The sequence below is a fragment of the Cyclopterus lumpus genome, chromosome 18 (assembly GCF_009769545.1).
Source record: "Cyclopterus lumpus isolate fCycLum1 chromosome 18, fCycLum1.pri, whole genome shotgun sequence".
In the NCBI taxonomy this organism is placed as follows: domain Eukaryota; kingdom Metazoa; phylum Chordata; class Actinopteri; order Perciformes; family Cyclopteridae; genus Cyclopterus; species Cyclopterus lumpus.
In genome coordinates this window covers 8,799,870-8,820,525 of record NC_046983.1, presented here as the reverse complement: position 1 = coordinate 8,820,525, position 20,656 = coordinate 8,799,870, and the positions used below count along the sequence as shown (strand labels likewise).

The 20,656-nt window shown below is 41.1% G+C and overlaps 4 long non-coding RNA genes across 4 annotated transcripts; all 4 read left to right on the top strand.

Annotated features, from left to right (window-relative positions):
* The first annotated feature begins 5,883 nt into the window (after nucleotides 1-5,883).
* Nucleotides 5,884-7,461, top strand: LOC117747670. Its single transcript, XR_004611454.1, has 3 exons — nucleotides 5,884-5,989; nucleotides 7,170-7,229; nucleotides 7,356-7,461. It is a non-coding gene; the product is annotated as an uncharacterized LOC117747670 (long non-coding RNA).
* Nucleotides 7,462-8,899: 1,438 nt separating this feature from the next.
* On the top strand, nucleotides 8,900-10,334 carry LOC117747659. Its single transcript, XR_004611443.1, has 4 exons — nucleotides 8,900-9,298; nucleotides 9,514-9,575; nucleotides 9,671-9,819; nucleotides 9,918-10,334. It is a non-coding gene; the product is annotated as an uncharacterized LOC117747659 (long non-coding RNA).
* An 837-nt stretch (nucleotides 10,335-11,171) lies between these two features.
* Nucleotides 11,172-15,084, top strand: LOC117747678. Its single transcript, XR_004611462.1, has 2 exons — nucleotides 11,172-11,756; nucleotides 13,918-15,084. It is a non-coding gene; the product is annotated as an uncharacterized LOC117747678 (long non-coding RNA).
* Nucleotides 15,085-17,968: 2,884 nt separating this feature from the next.
* On the top strand, nucleotides 17,969-20,024 carry LOC117747675. The gene is made up of 3 exons (XR_004611459.1): nucleotides 17,969-18,185; nucleotides 19,731-19,788; nucleotides 19,916-20,024. It is a non-coding gene; the product is annotated as an uncharacterized LOC117747675 (long non-coding RNA).
* The last annotated feature ends 632 nt before the right edge of the window (nucleotides 20,025-20,656 follow it).

The following is a 20,656-nucleotide window of genomic DNA, read 5'->3' as shown; positions in this document are numbered from 1 at the left end:
GGTGAGTGTGGGTGTTGGCGCGGCAGTTGTTGTCGGCACGGGAGTTGTTGTAGGTGCCGCCGTTGTTGTCGGTGTGGGAGTTGTTGTGGGTGCTGCAGTTGTCGTTGATTCTGCTGTTGTCTTTGGCACTGAGATGAGTTTTTACAAGAAACATTGGATGAGATTTTGGCAAAGACTTCACCTTAACTTTATTTGTGTTGTTCACTTGAACTTGTAACTGTATTTTAGAACCTTCAAAAGTATTGGATTTAACATCAAACAACTTACCTATCAAAACTAGCAGAATCGATGCTATCTTTCCAAAATCCATCTTGTTTTTTTCTGACTCTATGAAATTAAACAATACAGAAACTTTTAAGGCATTATGTCAAAGTCAAAGTCTTTTGCACTTCATTCATTAAATTTTAAATAGATAAAACAATACCTGCAGCAATCAACTTTTTTCTTCATTAATCTTTCTTTTTGTGTTTAAATTTGAAGATCTTATTCACGTTAGAGATAATGGAACATACATGTGTACTTATACCTCAAGTACTTAGGTGCAACAATCTCTACTGTTCACAAGCATCAACCAGGCTAAGAGCAAAGTTCTGTTTTTTCTTTTTTATCTGTACTCAAATTCCATGAATGGGAAGGATGCAAAGACATCGCTGCAAGAACTGGTACTGTATCACATTTTTGATAAAGATTTCTACTTATTCTTTCCTGCAGTGTGTTTGTACCCAAAACAGTGTATTTTTACCAAACTGTCCAAGGAAAGGTTACACTGACCATTATGATTAACCTTTCTTTTTGCTGTGTATTGGTTTTGTTTATATGTTGTTGTCAGTTTGTCTATGGATTTTATTTCCATTTTTATTTTGAGATTTTGTTATTTTAGGCTGCCTTAAAAACATCTGGCCAGGGACAGCAGATGGAAATTAGCCTCTCTGGCTAACTTACAGTCCAACTGTTGATTGGTGTGCATTGTCCCTGCAAAATAAATGAATAAATAAATAAATAAATATGATAGACACGCAGGAAAGAAAACTAGGATTTCAGTGAAAAGGTTGTAGCAGGATATCACTAATATGTGAAAATGATGTATCATTCAGATTGATCCTGTAGCAAAGGCAACCATGTTTGCTCCTGGTCTCATGGAGCTGACTGAAAGAATTAAACTCCCTCCTGAAACAGAAATGCCTGAACAAATCTTGAATTTGATAATAAACATATTGGTATCTGTGACATGCAAATCTTAAATGTTATGTGACAGTCTACATCCATTAAGGTCTTTATTTTGGAACAGAATAAAGGCAAATAATGTTTTATTATGTTATAATCGCCTTTCTCAATTATGTGACACCTGTATGTCTATTCCTTATGCTTGCCCCTGATCGCATCAGACGTAATACACAATGTTCCAAATTAGGCTAAATATTAACAGAGTTTTGGTGATGGAAGTTGATTTTGAGCAGCCAAATATGGATACAATCCGACCCTCTGGCTTAAAAGCTAACGTCTGGAAGAATGAAGGTTAGTGTCGTAACTCATATGAAGAGAAAAAAGAGTGTAATTATAGGACACTCCCTTCTTTTGACATGTGCATTTCTGGTGCATATGAAAGTTGAAAGAAGTTCTACCAGTATGACAGTAAAACAAAGCTATAAATAAAAAGTAGTGACGCAGCAATGGAGCAGATATTACCATGTTAAATTTCAGCTTTTTTTAGACCTTTTTTAGACTACATAATGTACATTAATGCCATAATTTCATGTTCATACTAGCCAAAATATGGAAATATGATGAAAAAACAGTAAAGGATACAGTGTAAGATTATTTGTTACTTCCCAGCGGTATATAAGATTAATTGTTAATATTATTATTTGAATTGACACCCCTTGTACTTGGATGGAAGACATACAATTGATTGATGTATCAACCAAAGTATAACTAAATTTTTTTACTATTGCTAAAGTTGAATCTTGCCCATTATGAGTCAGTGAGCTTCCTGCTGTAGGTAGTAAGTAGCTCGTTTACAGTGTTTGCTCCAAGTCTGATGGTGCTGACTGAAACTCTACAAAAAAGGTTTAAACTCTCTCCTGAACACATCTTGCCTCTCAAAAGATGACAGGGAGCTAACTCCTCTACCTCTATGGATCATCCTCCTTAGTTATATAAAGACCTAATAATGTATTTAATTATAATAAAAAGCGTTTTTTAACGATTTCAGTATCTTTTTATTCAGTCCACGTCACATTTATCATATTGCAAATCTTTCCCTTCGTTTGACACATTAATAAATGCCTTTACATTGAAATTGAATGAATGCTAATGACATAATTCATACATGATATCTTTTTTTAGAAAGAATCTCGCAATGAACAAATGACAGGATACAGATGATCTGTTAGCAACATCAGCAAGGACCCGACCCACCCAGGTCACAGTCTCCCTGCCATCGGGGAAAAGGTACAGAACTTTAAATGCAAAACAAAAACACATATTCTATCTTATTTTACTTTTTTACTAACATTTTGTATTCCTCTTATGTATGTTTGTTTGTTTATCCTTGTATATTTTTATCTTGTACATTATATATATCTTTGTTGTTTGCTGCTACTGGCAGGCTGTGGGCCATCAAACGAAATTCCGTTGTATAACAACAATAACAATAAAAACCTCTTTATCTTATCTTTATCTTTATCTTTGTTCAGGTTCCAACATGCTGAATTAAATGTCTGTGTGAACATTAACTGCTAAAGACTGTTGTTGTCTTGAGGAGGACCCGCGAGTAGCAGTGAAGTGAAGTGTATTGCAGGCTGCATGTTCACAGCCTGAAAAAAAATGTTTTTGTTCTCTACAACTAGTTTCCTCGTATATGACAACTATATATGATCTTAATTAATAACTCACCTGTTTTAAATATATACAAGCTTAAAGTTAAACATAATTGAGGGCGTGGTCGCTTTGAGTGACGGGTTGGTACAGTCTCACCACAGCTGTTTGCTCTGCTGCTCAACATAGTTCACTGATGGTCCAACGGTTTGCCCATTTTTGACCTCGCCAATAGACCTAGCCTCACAATTTGAGCTTCACAATGGCTCTTAAAAAAAACTATGAGCGACATCAGGAAGACTTTTCACAGTTTATAGTCAGAGCAAAGGGAGGCCTTTAAATGTTGTTTGCTTCTCTCTAAGCTTTTTCCGCTCTATGAAGAACCAAATTGTCAATTTTAAATTCATCATCTATGATTTACTGGAGCCATGTTTCAGCAATGTCATGATATTGGGTTCATAACAAATAAGGAAAATCGATTTTTGAAACGAGGCTTAGTTTTACACTGGTGAAACGTCTTTCTCCATTCACGCAGTAGGAATGCAAATAATGCAGAACAAAAGATGGGAGGGAGTGCCATTATAATGAGCCACCCCTTGTATGTCATTCATCGTGATGTTCTTTCTAAAAAAAAGATATCATGCATGAATCACGTCATTAGCCTTCATTCCATTTCATTGTAAAAGCGTTTTGTTATTGTGTCACATAAGGGGAAAGATTTGCAATATGACAGATGTGACGTGGACTGAATTAAAAGATACTGAAATCGTTAAAAACTTTTTTACTTAATTAAATACATTATTAGGTATAACTAAGGAGGATGGTCCATAGAGGAGGTAGCTCCCTGTCATCTTTTGAGAGGCAAGATAAATCTTGATAAAGCCAAGTGTAGTGGCCATTTGTCCAATAAATCAAAAACAAATATGAATCAAATTGCCACTGACGCACCATGGGTTTGTGGTTTACGCAGCCAAAAGAAAGCATTGTCCATTCAGGAATCCGTTTTTCTGATAATTTATTTAACTAAACAAAACAAGCAAACAAACAAAAGAACAAAGGAACTCCTAACGCTGCCTCTCCTGCGCTGGTAAAAAAACCATAGGCCTACCCAGGTGCATGCTGGTCCTGTACCTGCCTACTCCTACATATAACCACAGGTGCCCACAGTGTTACCCAATTAACGAACAAATGAACAACCAAAAGACTAAATATATCTAGACAACAACAATAAAGAATTAAACTAAACTAAAAACTATCACAAGAAAAAAGCTATTCTAATATATCAAAACAGCTAACCTAAATAAGCAAACAACCTGAATGATTAAACAATACTACTTGTCAATAAAACAACTAAATACTAATATCAAATAAATAGCTCCAATATTCCGGCCCCTAATTTTGCATACAATCACAATTACATACTATTCTCAAATGGAGCTATTCCTGCAACATACAATTCAATGGCAAACTAGAAAATATTAGGGAATAAGTGAATCTTCTTGATGAACCTACAAAAAGAAAAATAAGAGAGAAAATAGAGGTAGAGAATGATAGAGGTAGAGAAAGCATTAGTCCATGATGCTAAACTGCTGCTTCCAATAGCAGACAGAGCTTTGTCACCGGCGTCTCTAGAATGCTTGTTCTTGTTTGAAGCTGCACAGAACACACCAGACCCTTTGCATCTGGTCTTACATCCAACACTTTTCCCATCATCCAAGATCCTCTTGGAGCTGTGGAGTCTGCAACAAGAACTATGTCTCCATTAGTGAGGCTTCTTCTTGGCCTTGTCCATTTTTGTCTCTCTTGCATCATCGGTAGGTACTCAGAGATCCATCTCTTCCAAAACAGTTCAGCCATGTACTGTATTTGCTTCCATCTTTTCCTGATGTATAGATCATCTTTATCAAACAGTCCTGGTGGTATGATTGGTTTGCCCTTTAAAATTAGAATGTGGTTTGGTGTGAGAGCTTCAAGGTCATCTGGGTCATCTTGTAATGGGTCTATCATTTAGTATTGCCTCAACCTCACTGAACATGGTCTGGAGCCCTTCGTCGTCCAAAGTTTGCTGTTGAAGAATTGAGGTGAGGACACTTTTCACTGAACGAATCAGGCGCTCCCAGATGCCGCCTTGATGGGAAGCTGCTGGAGTGTTAAAGTTCCATTGTATGCCCTCCTGGACCAAAGACCTCTGAATTTTGCTATGATTCACAACAGCCAGACTTTCCTTCAGCTCTCGGTTAGCTCCAACAAAGTTTGTGCCGTTATCAGTCCTGATGGAGGCGACTGGACCTCGTCTGCAGATGAATCTCCATCAGGACTGATGGAGATAAAGGTGTAACAATAAGTTTAATTATCTTCTATAATTTAAAGGATTGTGCATTCGGGATAGAGTTTAAACCTTTTTTGTAGAGTTTCAGTCAGCACCATCAGACTTGGAGCAAACACTGTAAGCGAGCTAGTTACTACCTACAGCTGGAAGCTCACTGACTCATAATGGACAAGATTCAACTTTAGCAAAAGTTAAAAAATGTAGTTATACTTTGGTTGATACATCAATCAATTGTATGTCTTCCATCCAAGTACAAGGGGTGTGTGTCAATTCAAATAATAATATTAACAATTAATCTTATATACCGCTGGGAAGTTTTGAGAAATTGTGTATAGTAACAAATAATCTTACACTGTATCCTTTACTGTTTTTTCATCATACTTCCATATTTTGGCTAGTATGAACATGAAATTATGGCATTAATGTACATTGTGTACTCTAAAAAAGGTCTAAAAAAAGCTGAAATTTAACATGGTAATATCTGCTCCATTGCTGCGTCACTACTCTTTATTTATAGCTTTGTTTTACTGTCATGCTGGTAGAACTTCTTTCAACATTCATATGCACCAGAAATTCACACGTCAAAAGAAGGGAGTGTCCTATAATTACACTCTTTTTTCTCTTCATCACAAGTAAAAACATATGACGTAACTCAACATATGAGGTACGTCACTAACCTTTATTCCGTTTCAATATAAATAACTTCATAGATTCGGATTGTCACATAATGTAAAAGGTTTGCACAGTGACAGACTGAATTATAAAACACTGAAATAGTTTAAAACATTGAGAGCAGAAAGAGGAGGAATTCATAACTTTTCATCTCATATCTTGTCATTTTGGGTAAGTACATTCTTAAATCTATTGATATTATTGTCAGAAAATAGATCCATACAAACTGAAAGGGGGATTGTTGCGAGAGTTCATATTACTCTTTTTTGTGACGTTTTCTCAGCACCTTCACTCACACCTGGAGCAAACACTGTACTTGTGCTACTACTGTACAGTAGTTAGCATAAATAAGCTTTAATTAAGTAATTTTACATTGGTTCATCTACCAATCCATTTGATGCCGCATATCCAGACCGAGTTTGCGTTAATTATATAGCTAAGAATATTTTAAAATAAAAGTATACATTGATAGAGAGCACGTTTCCGGTGACACAATATTCTGTGCCAACGGATGTCCAGAAACAACATGTTACGTGATAAATAATGGATCTAGGTTTCAAAGTGTGCAACATAGGGAAAATGCCTTTTTCTCAATGACTCAGTAAGGGCACAAATCCGTGTCCAATAAAAGGTGCAATTTGGTTCATGATTGGCTTTGCTCTTTCCGAGTAGGGTGGAAGAAGTAGCAAAATTCTTCCAGACGTTAGATTTTAAGCCAGAGGGTCGGATTGTATCCATATTTGGCTGCTCAAAATCAACTTCCCTCAAAGTTAAATCTTTATAAAAAATGTAATACAGTACCGGTCCATGCAGCAATCTGTTTTCATCCTTCTCATTCATGGAATTTGAGTGCAGATAAGAAAAGAAAAAAGTGCTTTGCTCTAGGAAATTTCAGCCTGGTTGATGCTTGAGAGCAGTAGAGATTGTACACATGTATGTTCCATTAGCTCAAACGTGGATAAGATCTTTATGAAAAATACACATGAGAAAATGAAGATGGTAAATGAGAAGAAATTTGTGGTGAGGTGTGAAGAACAAGGAGGAACTTTTCAGACAGGGTTCAGTGTAAGCACAAAATTCTGAAAACACAAAAGAAGAACGTTGTATTGCATTAATTTACATTGAGGATGGTGAAGGGAACTGTGCCTTCTCCTAGAAATAATTGATAGCCACAGTTCAAAGTGAAATTAAGTTAATTATCATTTGTTAAAATAAATAAAAAAAGATTAATAAATAAAAAAGTTGATTGCTACAGATATTGTTTTATCTATTTAAAACATAACGAATGAAGCGCAATAGCTTTTGACATAATGTGTCTTAAAAAAAGTTTCTGTAATGTTTAATTTTATAGATTCAGAAAAAAACAAGATGGGTGTTGGAAAGATAGTATCTATTCTCCTGATTCTGATAGGTAAGTTGTTTGAAGTTAAATCAAATACTTTTGAAGGTTCACAGTTAAAAGTTCTAGTGAACAACAAGAAGTTACAGTAAATTCCTTGGGAACATCTCATCCAATGTTTCTTGTAAAAACTCATAGTGCTGCATACAACAGTGGAATCAACAACAACGGCCGCACCGACAACAACAGCCGCCCTAACAACGGCCGCTGCGACAACAACGGCTGCACCGACAACAACAGCCGCCCCAACAACAGCCGCACCGACAACAACGGCTGCACCGACAACATCAGCTGTGCCGACAACAACAGCTGCACCCACAACAACTCCAGCTCCGACAACAACAGCCGCACCCACAACAACAGCCGCACCGACAACAACGGCTGCACCGACAACAACAGCTGCACCCACAACAACTCCAGCTCCGACAACAACAGCCGCCCCAACAACGGCCGCACCGACAACAACGGCTGCACCGACAACAACAGCGGCACCGACAACAACGGCTGCACCGACAACAACAGCCGCCCCAACAACTGCCGCACCGACAACAACGGCTGCACCGACAACATCAGCTGTGCTGACAACAACAGCGGCACCCACAACAACAGCCGCCCCAACAACAGCCGCACCAACAACAACGGCTGCACCGACAACAACAGCTGTGCCGACAACAACAGCTGCACCCACAACAACTCCAGCTCCGACAACAACAGCCGCATCCACAACAACAGCCGCCCCAACAACAGCCGCACCAACAACAACGGCTGCACCGACAACAACAGCTGCACCGACAACAACTCCCGCACTGACAACAACTGCTGCACCCACAACAACAGCCGCCCCAACAACGGTCGCACCGACAACAACGGCCGCACCGACAACAATCGCACCATCAACAACGGCCGCACTGACGACAACAGCCGCCCCAACAACAACGGCTGCACCAACAACAACAGCTGTGCCGACAACAACAGCTGCACCCACAACATCTCCAGTTCCGACAACAACAGTCGCACCCACAACAACAGCCGCCCCAACAACAGCCGCACCAACACCAACGGCTGCACCGACAACAACAGCTGCACCGACAACAACGGCAGCACCCACAACAACAGCCGCACCCACAACAACAGCCGCACCGACAACAGCCGCGGCGTCAACAACAGCCGCCCCGACAACAGCGGCCGCACCGACAACAATCGCACCATCAACAACGGCCGCACTGACGACAACAGCCGCCCCAACAACAACGGCTGCACCAACAACAACAGCTGTGCCGACAACAACAGCTGCACCCACAACATCTCCAGTTCCGACAACAACAGTCGCACCCACAACAACAGCCGCCCCAACAACAGCCGCACCAACAACAACGGCTGCACCGACAACAACAGCCGCACCCACAACAACAGCCGCACCGACAACAGCCGCGGCGTCAACAACAGCCGCCCCGACAACAACGGCCGCACCGACAACAATCGCACCATCAACAACGGCCGCACTGACGACAACAGCCTCCCCAACAACAACGGCTGCACCAACAACAACAGCTGTGCCGACAACAACAGCTGCACCCACAACATCTCCAGTTCCGACAACAACAGTCGCACCCACAACAACAGCCGCCCCAACAACAGCCGCACCAACAACAACGGCTGCACCGACAACAACAGCCGCACCCACAACAACAGCCGCACCGACAACAGCCGCGGCGTCAACAACAGCCGCCCCGACAACAACGGCCGCACCGACAACAATCGCACCATCAACAACGGCCGCACTGACGACAACAGCCTCCCCAACAACAACGGCTGCACCAACAACAACAGCTGTGCCGACAACAACAGCTGCACCCACAACATCTCCAGTTCCGACAACAACAGTCGCACCCACAACAGCCGCCCCAATAACAATTGCACCCACAACAACAGCCGCCCAAACAACAACCGCACCGACAACAACGGAAGCAGTCGTAGCAAGGCTATTGACATTCAGATCTCAAGAAGAGACATTTACAAGTGATTTGCACGTTCCATCATCCGCAGCGTTTCAAAGTCGAGCCGTATTGATAGAGTCAACAGTAAGTATTAGATGATAGATTTTTTTTCCTGTTTCAAATTAAAAGCTATTTAATTTACAGTAAATAGAACACAGATAAATTATCTGGTAGTCATTGAAAACATTGGAATAGTGATACTACCGCCAAATGTAGTTGAATTAAAAAGCCAATGCACAAGTAAAACACAAGCAAATTAAATAAATGTAGTAACAAATGATTTGTTTGTATTTCTGCAGCTCAGACCTTTACTCAAAGAAGCTTTTCCTTCGTTCCGCAACATCCGTGTGATTTCATTCAGGTAATTTGTTTATGTTATTAAGATAAAATCCTAACAGCACTAATCATGAATGTATACGAATGAAACAATATAATATTTTGTCATTTCTTTTGCAGTAATGGATCAATCATCCAAAACTCACTCATTTATTTTCCATTAACATCTGCTCCTAATGGCACTGAGATTCGAAAAGTTTTGGTTGCAGCAGCTTGTATCATCAGAACCTTCAACATTGACAACAACTCCATTTATTTTGATGGCACACGTAAGCAATATTGACTGCTACCACTTTTTTTTTAGATTATAGATTCCTTTTTTAATTTTTTTAAGCAATGTCTTGTTTTCTTTTCTTAATCTTTACAGAGGTTTCAAGTGGAGTAAGCCACAACATCAGTCTCATCACTGCATCCTTCCTTGTGCTGATGTCATGGATCCTGTCAAGCCAGCAATAGCATCATTGCTGATTACTGTTTGAATTTGCATTATTGCATGACTGCCATCACTAGCATGAAAAATGACTTCTTGATTCTTGTCAAAGAAGTCTTGTACAGCGTCAGATATACTTACTATCACATTTCATTTTGCAATTACTGCACATATTTAAGACAGTGGATTAGGTTTATGTCAATCTTAACACGTTTCTAGGTTTCACTTTATTCCATATCATTACATTACATTGCATAGAAATATCAGAGAGCATATTGTAAAGGGAACATGTGTCTAAAGTTAATTAAAGGAACAACACTGCAGGTCATCATGAGTCGTGGAACCAACCGTGAACCAAATCGTTTTATCATCATTATATATACGGCATATGTCAAAATATTGCAGTCAATTTGTTTTATTTATTCAAGGTGTATTTATGTATTCATGCATAGCTGAATTCTGTGAGATTTCTAAATGTGTGTACAATATTTGTCAGAAACTTTACAATGATCAGAATAAAAAGTATTTGAAGAATTTAAATCATCTCTCATTTGATGCTTTGCAAATTTGGTGGGAAGTTTATCAGGGAATGATTAATGTCTTACAATGAGCCTCAGCTGTTGGTGTGTCAGTTAATCAGGTTTGTTAAGAAAGAGAACTGGGAGGGGTGCAAAGTGTACTTGCCTATGAGATTATTCTATCTATTCACACACCACCAGACACGTTGTTATTAAATCAGCACCAGAAGCGCGCATTTTTCATTTTCAAAATGACTCTCATAAATAGGAAGCATTTTAATAGATAGGTAGGTTGTGAAAGACTTAAGGCTACCACTTTAAATAATATATTTTTATTTATCATACATCTTCTTAGAACTTGCCATTCACTCTTTATTTCTAAAGGCCTCCTTTTAAAATTGACAAAGAAGCCATTTCTGTTTTCTTAGAGGCAAGTGTAGAGCATTTTATTACAGCATTAAGGTAAATCTGCACACTAGCTTGCTTCAGCCTAAACAACACACAGCATTGACCCTAGCGTTAAGGTCACGTAAATTCGCGCCGAGTTACGAGAGCCCAAGGCCGAACTCAGAAGGGAGCGCCCGGTCCCAGCACACACACTGCCCTTATCATTGAGTAGAGCAAAGGAGAGGGAGATACACAGTAGCATCCCAGCCGTTAGTCAAGGGCACCCCATCCTGCAGACTGGATTATGCCAGCTTCGACCATGCCCCCACCCTTGCACCCCGACAACATGCACAAACACTGATAAGAAGAAGCCGGGACGTGAGCCGGTGTGGGTGGAAAATACCCAGTGCTCCTACCGGACGACTTGGAATAAACCATGCCCCGTCTGCATCATTTTTGACTTTTAACCCAATAAGGACCTCACAAGAGGAATCCTATATGAAGCTTCCGCGCACTCTGTTTAAGCGCCTTTTCCTTGGACACTCAACCCTGTTGGGTGTTCAACTTAGGACCGTACACGTTTAACTGTACGGGAGCATTAACTCTGCTTTTTATTACTGAATAAATATTGAGAACTAACTTTAGTTCACCGGACTCCGTTTGCTCATTAATTGTTGGGTTGTACTCCACAACAAAATTGGTAGCAGAGGATGGTTTGAAAAAGATCGTAATTCATGGGAGAGAGTTTCTAAACTATTTTCTCCCTGACCGTAGGACATCGGAGTGATCGGACCGAGTGAACCAAGCGGCTTTTTGTCTTCATACGGACCTCGGGAATCTGATCACAGAGAGCTCTCAACTGAAACAAAAGGTAAGCAGTACCTATTTAACTAAACTCTGCATATTGTATTATAGACAAATCTAAATTTTGTGATCAGAAAGTACAGAGTGTAAGTATGAATACGTAGAATAAAATGTTTTATGTTAAAAGTAAAAACCGAATAAATAACCTGCAGAGTTGGTGGTTCCGTTAAAATTTTCATGTCATAGTGTGTAAGCGATCGTTCACGGCTTATTGGGTTATGCGAGGAAGTCAGTACTCTCAAGGCACGAAAACAGGCCGCGGATTAGACCACTAACCAAAGCATAATATTACGTATTTGACCAATTGCAAATAGTACACGAGAACTGCAGCAAGTTACTAGTTTTGATTTCAATTACGGCAGTGTATGTTAGCAGAAGGAAAAACTGCAGCAATTCACTACGTAGACCGTTACGGGTTACTAGGTTTGATTTCAGTTACAGAACGGACGATAAAAGTAATGAATAGCGAAGGCTGGCAGATATAGATGAAAGGACGATAAAAGTAATGAATAGCGAAGAAAGCTGGGTAGTTAGTGACGTTGAACAGACTTGCGTTTCCCTCCAAGTGCAACCAGAATAGACGATTAGTGACATGCAAACAAGTTACGCTAGCCCACTTGTTTGCTCAGACCACCTGGATAATTAGGAAACAGAGAAATCAGGGAATAATCGGGTGCGTACTGGCAGCGGTACTGTACGTTTCTATACTAGCAGAGTTTCTCTACGTAGGACTGAGAAAGTGCCGAGCATATCGTAGGGAAAGCACAGCTCCACTCTCAGCGCGTGCCCGCGCACACCTCCGCATCCACCCCAGTGCACACACACACACCCACACACCCCCACACACACTCACACACACACACACACACACACGCACACACACACCACCACACAGTTAAAGGCAGAAGAGGGATTGAGGAAGTGATACAAAGGAACGAGGCAAGGAGATAAGACGAAATGGCGTCATACGGAGAGCAGTTGAGAAGCAGGATGAAGCAAGAAGGGAAAAAGGCAGGAAAAGGAAAGATAGCGTAAAAGTTGATAACTAGATGGGAGGAAGCAGGTCTGTTGCCACAGTTTGGACCCCCGAGTCGAGCCCAACTCAAATGCCATAGTACTCGACGCACGAAAGAGATTGCAAGCAGCAAAAAGAAATGGAAAAGAAAGAAGGTGCCAGAACAGCAAAACAAATGACTGCCTCAGCGGCACCAGCCCCAGAGCCTGCAGCACCTGCCGCCCCAAGCACAGACACACTGTTGCTAACTGCCCTAGCCACCCAACTGCTACAAGGCAACCAAGGCCAACAACAGCAGCAGTACCAACAACCATGGCAGCCACGAGGGGGCGGAGGAGGAGGAGCCCCTGGAGGGACGTTCTACTGCTACAACTGTGGCAAACCAGGCCACTACTCAAGGGACTGCAGAAGCCCCCGCCGTCCCAACGACCACCCTCCACAGCACGGCCCTCCCCACCAACAACAGCACCCCCACCTAGACAGTATGGTTGAATTATACTGCGAAGAGTGCAAAGTGTGTGGTGCGCACAACTCTAGAAAACCATACAAAACACCAATGGGATCCTATCCTGTACCATCAGCCTGTTTCCAAGACATAAGTATAGATTATACTGATATGGGGGCAGACAATGTAGTACAGGGAAAGAGATATCTATTAGTAATGGTAGACAGATTCTCAAGATGGGTAGAAGCAATACCTGCCCGAAGGGAAGACAGCAAAACAGTGGAAAATGGTTACAAACAGAACTGCTACCCCGCTACGGGGTACCAGCTAGAATAAGGTCCGACAATGGAACACATTTCAGCAACAAGTCGCTACAGGAGGTGGAAACAAGTCTGGGCATTGTTCACAGCTATGGGTCCGTGTACCATCCACAGTCCCAGGGACTGGTGGAACGAGCTAATCAAACATTGAAAGCTAAGATAGCTAAGGCATGTTCAGGGAACAGGATGACGTGGGTAGAGGCACTCCCCTTGGCACTCATGGCCATGAGATCGTCAAAAGGGGGAGGCACACACCTCTCACCGCACAAACTCTTAACCGGAAGGGTTATGCCAGGACCACCCAGGGATGGAGGTCATATGCCATCCTTGGATGTCAGTCAGATAGAGAAGTCTGACTATATGCACGCATTGACATCTTTGGTCTCAGCCCTCTCTACCCAGGTGGCGAAAACTCTCGAGAAAGAGCCAACGGAAGGAGAGGACCAGACCGTGAAAATAGGTGACTGGGTAAGGGTCAAGGTTCACAAGAGAAAGTGGGATGACCCCAGGTGGACTGGACCGTACGAAGTGAAGGAGGTTACCTCACACTCGGTCCAGGTCAGAGGCAAATCAGGAGCGCCCTGGCATCACTTGACACATTGTTCCCCAGCATCTCCACCAACACGCTCCCTTGCTGAAGTAAGGAGGGACGTGGCCGATTTGGACAATGGAGAAGGTAGCGATACGACTGTTAGGGGCTCCGGCCCAGCCACAGGCTTACAGACGCCCCTCCCTTAAGGAACTAGGTTTGACCAAAGAGAAGCCCCGTCCACCTCCCTATGAGGCTGGAAACTACCCCCTGTTGACCGTAGAAAGCACCGACGAAGACTGCACGTATGACGTCCCTCAGGTATAAGAAGGGGGGCCAACTATACATAGAATATGTTCCACACCTATCAGGTGTGGAAAGGGGGATTTGTAGAGCATTTTATTACAGCATTAAGGTAAATCTGCACACTAGCTTGCTTCAGCCTAAACAACACACAGCATTGACCCTAGCGTTAAGGTCACGTAAGTTCGCGACGAGTTACGAGAGCCCAAGGCCGAACTCAGAAGGGAGCGCCCGGTCCCAGCACACACACTGCCCTTATCATTGACTAGGGCAAAGGAGAGGGAGATACACAGTAGCATCCCAGCCGTTAGTCAAAGGCACCCCATCCTGCAGACTGGATTATGCCAGCTTCGACCATGCCCCCACCCTTGCACCCCGACAACATGCACAAACACTGATAAGAAGAAGCCGGGACGTGAGCCGGTGTGGGTGGAAAATACCCAGTGCTCCTACCGGACGACTTGGAATAAACCATGCCCCGTCTGCATCATTTTTGACTTTTAACCCAATAAGGACCTCACAAGAGGCATCCTATATGAAGCTTCCGCGCACTCTGTTTAAGCGCCTTTTCCTTGGACACTCAACCCTGTTGGGTGTTCAACTTAGGACCGTACACGTTTAACTGTACAGGAGCATTAACTCTGCTTTTTATTACTGAATAAATACTGAAAACTAACTTTAGTTCACCGGACTCCGTTTGCTCATTAATTGTTGGGTTGTACTCCACAACACAAGCATAAATACTTTATAGGAACAACAAATGTTGCAGTTATGTCCATTAAAAAAGAAAACAAGGTGTACATGAAAAATTAACAAAAGAATAAAATTGTGAATTTTCAAACCAAAGCTTGTCTGGTAGTTTGTAGTCCTAGCAGGACAGACACAAGTACAATATCAACTATGAAGGGTGCTCTGTTTATCTGCTGCAGTAGCCCACAGAAGGTAGAAAATACACACAAGTATTAATGTACATGGAGTGAGTCGTAAATGCTCTTTCAGATACCAAGATGATGCTGGACGCACTGAGGCCTGAGGACTGCTCAGGAATGTGGACAGGGGTTGGGTTGACTGACACCTAACATGGAGAAAGAGAAATAACAACAGAACGAGGTCTTGTCCAATCGATGGACTGGAAGAGGATGAAGGGGGGCTTGACTTTAAGCTTACAAAGCTGGAAAATGTGGAAGATCAGGAGATCTCTTTGTGCCGACTGCCGGGCAGGTAAAACGATCTACGCCGGTCTGCCTGGGGCCGGGCACTGGATCTCTGTCCCATAGGATATATGTTGTGTAGTTATTGTTGTGATTCAATTTGTAATTGTGTTGTTGCTGTACTTTTTATATACATTTTTTATAAAATTGTTATTGTATTCCGCTCAATTTTGTTGACGGACCTCATGGCAGACGAAACTCTCCATGTAGAAGGCCGTACATTCCCTAACAAGTGCCGAAGCTTCACTCTATCGCAGCAGTTCACTCCCAGGTATAAAGAACCAGGCAACCATAACAGTGGAGAGGACAAGTTTAAGTTCAGTCACAAAGCCCTTAAACTTCAGAAAACTTTATTACAATAATAATATACGTACATGTACATACAAGAAATTTGACATCTACTTTTCACCCATACAAAGCATTTAGGAACAGTGGACACTCTGCATAGTAGTGCATTAATTATGATCATTATGGGATGTTGAATGGGATGTTGAATGATACATTTCCCCCATCAGGGCTGGTTCCTCTGTCATACATAAGGTGAGTAAATGAATCCCGTAGTGACTGAAGCCCACAGACCCATACCTTTCTATGTCTGTGTGCATGTCTGCATAGATTTGTGGAGGAGCCAGTTTCTGCTCCCACTGGTGTCTTTGGGTCTGGTGGTGTTGGCAGGCCTGACTGGGTTCTGTGCTTGCCTCTGCCGAAGCCTCACCCCAACACTCGGCATTGGAATACTTCACCTGCTGGCTGGTAAGACCTGTTCAGCTGCATGAAACCACTTGCCAGTAGCTTTGTATGGATCACCTAAATGGTTAATTAACAGGAGAAGTATTGGCTACAAAAAAGTAATTATAAAAAATGTATATAACAAGTATCTTCTGAAATTAACACATGTCCAAAACAGAATTTATATAGTTTCATTCTAAATATTACATTATGCCGCCGCAAGGAATTGTGGGGCGGCATTATCTCCTTTCCTTTCATAAATGAATGTCCAATGTTTCCTATAATAAAGGAGCTAAATAAGGAAGCCTTGAAGCTCCTTTCTTTTGCAATTAGAGAATTCGACCAGCACTTATCATGGCGGCCACTTAGATACTTCCGGGTCATTTCACTCAGTTAGGAACCTTCCTAACCAAAAATGACTATTCAACCGCCGCCGCAGATCATAAATTAGTGGGAGATCGTGAGAACTATGAACGACATCAAGAAGACTTTTTCACAGTTTATAGTCAGAGCAAAGGGAGGCCTTTCAAAGCCGTTTGCTTCCCTCGAAGCCTTTTCCGCTCTTTAAAGAACCACATTTTAAATTCATTATCTATGAATTACTATGGAGCCATGTTTCATGTCATGATATTGGGTTCATAACGGATAATGAAAATGTATTTTTTAAACGAGGCTTAGTTCCACACTGGTGAAACTTCTTTCTCCATTCACGCAGGAGGAATGCAAATAATGCAGAACAAAAGATGGGAAGGAGTTCCATTATACTGAGCCAATAAACTGACAACAGATCATCTGTATCCTGTCATTTGTTCATTTCGAGGTTCTTTCTAAAAAAAGATATCATGTATGAATTATGTCATTAGCATTCATTCAATTTCAATGTAAAAGTGTGTATTAATGTGTCACATAAGGTGAAAGATTTGCAATATGATGGATGTGACATGGACTGAATTAAAAGATACTGAAATCATTAAAAACTATTTTTATTATAATTAAATACATTATTAGGTCTTTATATAACTAAGGAGGATGATCCATAGAGCTAGAGGAGTTAGCTCCCTGTCATCTTTTGAGAGGCAAGATGAAGGTCAAATTATAAATAAGAGTAATTATCTTCTATCATTTAGTGGATTGTGTGTTCAGGAGAGAGTTTAAACCTTTTTTGACAGCACCATCAAAATTGGAGCAAACACTGTAAGCGAGCTACTTACTACCTACAGCTGGAAGCTCACTGACTCATAATGGACAAGATTCAACTTTAGCAAAAGTAAAAAATTTAGTTATACTTTGGTTGATCCATCAATCAATTTTATGTTATTCATCCAGTACAAGGGGTGTTAATTCAGATAATAATATTAAGAATTAATCTTATATACCGATGGGAAGGACTGAAAAAGTGTGTTATAGTAACAAATAATCTTACTTTTTTTTCAACATATTTCAATATTTTGGCCAGTATGAACATAAAATGATGGCATTAATAAACATTGTGTAATCTTAAAACGTTCTAAAAATAGCTGACATTTAACATGGTAATATCTGCTCCATTGCTGCGTCACTACTCTTTATTTATAGCTTTGTTTTACTGTCATACTGGTAGAACTTCTTTCAACATTCATATGCACCAGAAATTCACAGGTCAAAAGAAGGGAGTAACTTATGATATTGTGCCAAGGAACTGACAGATTAACTGCTACGTCATTAACATTCATTCCGTTTCATTATAAAGGCCTTCATAGAGTTGGGCTGTCACATAAGGTAAAAGGTTTGCACTGTGACAGATGTGACCTGGACTAACTTATGAGACACTGAAAGAGTTTAAAACATTGAGAGCAGAAATAGGGGAGGAATTCATAACTGTTCATCTTATATATTATCATTTGGGTAAGTACATTCTTAAATCTATTGATATTACTGTCAGGACATAGGTCCATACAAACTGAAAGGGGGATTGTTTGCGACAGTTCAGGAGGCAATTTAATCTCTTTCGTGCTCATATTGAGCAAGGGTCAATTTAAGCAAAAGCTAAAATAAACTTAAATGAATAAATGTTACATTGGTTCATCTACCAATTCATTTTATGCCGCGCACCCAGAAGGTGCAGTTTGGCTCATGATTCACTTTGCTCTTTCTGAGTTGGGTGGAAGAAGTAGCAAAATTCTTCAAGATGTTAGCTTTTAAGCCAGAGAGTCGGATTGTATCCATATTCAAGCTCAGCTTCCATCACCAAAACTCCGCTAATATTTAGCCTCGTTTGGAACATTGTGTATTACATCTGATGCGTTCAGGGGCGGCCGTAAGGAATGGACATACAGGTGTCACATAATTGAGAAAGGCGATTATAATGTAATAACACATAATTTGCCTTTTTTTTCTGATCCAAAATAAAGACCTTAATGGATGTAGACTGTCACATAACATTTAAGGTTTGCATGTCACAGATATCAATATGTATATTATCAAATTCAAGAAATGTTCAGGCATTTCTGTTTCAGGAGGGAGTTTAATTCTTTTTTGTGGTGTTTCAGTCAGCTCCATCAGACCAGGAGCAAACATGGTTGCTTTTGAAACAGGATATAGGAAGCTCAATCTGAATGATACATCATTTTCACTAAGTAGTGATATTTTGAGTTAACATAACTTTTTTGTACTAATTTGTGATATCCAGCTACAACCTTTTGACTGAAATCTTAGTTTTCCCCTAATTAAAATTTGTATTCAAAGATGTTTCCTGCGTGTCTATCATAATGGTCAGTGTAACCTTTCCTTGGACAGTTTGGTAAAAATACACTGTTTTGGGTACAAACACACTGCAGGAAAGAATAAGTAGAAATCTTTATCAAAAATGTGATACAGTACCAGTTCTTGCAGCGATGTCTTTGCATCCTTCCCATTCATGGAATTTGAGTACAGATAAAAAAGAAAAAACAGAACTTTGCTCTTAGCCTGGTTGATGCTTGTGAACAGTAGAGATTGTTGCACCTAAGTACTTGAGGTATAATTACACATGTATGTTCCATTAGCTCTAACGTGAATAAGATCTTCATGAGAAATACACATGAGAAATTGAAGATGGTAAATGAGAGGAAATTTGTCAGTGAGGTGTGAAGGATCACGAGGGGTCAGTATAAGTACTAAATTATAAAAACACAAAAGAAGACATAGTTTCTCTTTAAAATTGTATTGCATTGAATTACATTGCAGCTGGTGAAGGGAACTGTGTGTGTACCAAAGATAATGTATAGCCACTGTTCCAAGTGAAATTAAGTTAATTATCATTTCTTAAAATTTAAAGACAAAACGAAAGATTAATAAAGAAAAAAGTGTATTGCTGCAGATATTGTTTCATTTATTTAAAACGTAATGAATGAAGCACAAAAGACTTTGACATAATGTGTCTTAAAAGTTTCTGTATTGTTTATTTTATAGATTAAAAAAAAAAAGATGGATGTTGGAAAGATAGCATCGATTCTCCTGATTCTGATTGGTAAGTTGTTTGATTTTAAATCCAATTCTTTTGAAAGTTTTAAAATACAGTTACAAGTTCAAGTGATCAACAAAATTAAAGTTAAGGTGAAATCTCATCCAATGTTTCTTGTAAAAACTTCTCTCAGTGGCACAAACAACAGCTCAAACAACGACAACTCCCACACCGACAACAACTCCCGCGGTGACAACAACAGCGGCACCTACAACAACTGTGGCACCTACAACAACTCCGGCGCCAACAACAACTCCCACACCCACAACAACTCCCACACCGACAACAACACCAGCTCCAACAACAACTCCGGCACCCACAACAACCCTCGCAGCGACAACAACTCCCACACCGACAACAACTCCCGCACCCACAACAACCCTCGCAGCGACAACAACTCCCGCACCGACAACAACTCCCGCACCCACAACAACCCTCGCAGCGACAACAACTCCCGCACCCACAACAACTCCGGCACCCACAACAACCCTTGCAGCGACAACAACTCCCGCACCGACAACAACTCCCGCACCCACAACAACCCTCGCAGCGACAACAACTTCGGCACCCACAACAACTCCCACACCGACAACAACTCCCGTGGTGACAACAACAGCGGCACCTACAACAACTGTGGCACCTACAACAACACCGGCGCCAACAACAACTCCCACACCCACAACAACTCCCACACCGACAACAACACCAGCTCCGACAACAACTCCGGCACCCACAACAACCCTCGCAGCGACAACAACTCCCACACCGACAACAACTCCCGCAGCCACAACAACCCTCGCAGCGTCAACAACTCCCGCACCCACAACAACACTTGCAGTGACAACAACTCCCACACCGACAACAACTCCCACAC